This window comes from Myotis davidii, unplaced genomic scaffold, assembly GCF_000327345.1.
Source record: "Myotis davidii unplaced genomic scaffold, ASM32734v1 scaffold98, whole genome shotgun sequence".
Taxonomy (NCBI): Eukaryota; Metazoa; Chordata; class Mammalia; order Chiroptera; family Vespertilionidae; genus Myotis; species Myotis davidii.
In genome coordinates, this window is record NW_006294654.1 from 4,451,692 (window position 1) to 4,452,757 (window position 1,066).

Sequence of the window (1,066 nt, forward strand, 5' to 3'; positions counted from 1 at the left end):
TATATATATATATATAGAGAGAGAGAGAGAGAGAGAGAGAGAGAGAGCGAGAAATTGAGAATTAAATATTGTACTTTGATTTTACAGGAAGTGTGCAATATAAAGCTGAGATATTGGCATTAAGCATCGAGACTTCATTATTAAGGGCTTGCAAGTAAGCCTGAGTATTCATATGCAATGTCAGTTCATCCAAAAAGAAGTAAGTTGCTTGAAAATTGACTCTGCATTAAAGTAAACTTGCCCCTAGAAGCCTTCTTCTTTCTCTCTCAAAGGTACACAGCTGACCTAGTTGAGAAGTGAGTGCAAAATAGTAAGGAAGATGTTCTGTTTAAATAGCATCAATTGCTTATAGCTATTCAGTTCTCAATATCACCCCCCGCCAAGGAAGCACTCAGCCAACATTTTTATTGGACTGAAGCCCCAGATGTATTCCATTAATTCATGCAACTACCTTTGTTGGAGGGCTCCAGGCATTATTACTCACGAATCCCATAGAGCACAAATATATTTCTAGAAATATTGTCATTGTATTACATATGACCTTAAAGCAGCTGCATAAATTATACCTTTAAATCAAACTAAAGAGTATTGGAGTCTTCTGCTACTTTAGTCATCTTACTTTCACCTAACACACTGTCTTTTGTTTACATATGCATGTAATTACATCATGAATAGTGAACTGGTTTCATCAGGATCATCATAAGGTATTTTTGATGAGGTAGGGTCGTTAAACCTGTAGGGTCTCTTCCTGCTATGTGGGTTTTACTGGTTCAAACTTCTCTTCTGATTGTGCTTTCCTGAGGGGTATTGTAGCTACGATGGGGGCTTCTAGGCTGTGCATTATTTTTGGTATTGTATCAATCAATTAAGTAGCAGAACAGTAAAAATTGTTCTTTGGCTTTATATACATTACCAGTGGTCTGCAAACTGTGGCTCAGCAAACCGTGGCTCGCGAGCCACATGCGGCTCTTTGGCCCCTTCAGTGTGGCTCTTCCACAAAATACCGGCTCTTCTATAAAACACCGACTTCTGCGCATGGGCCACGAAGTTTCAATCGCACTGTACA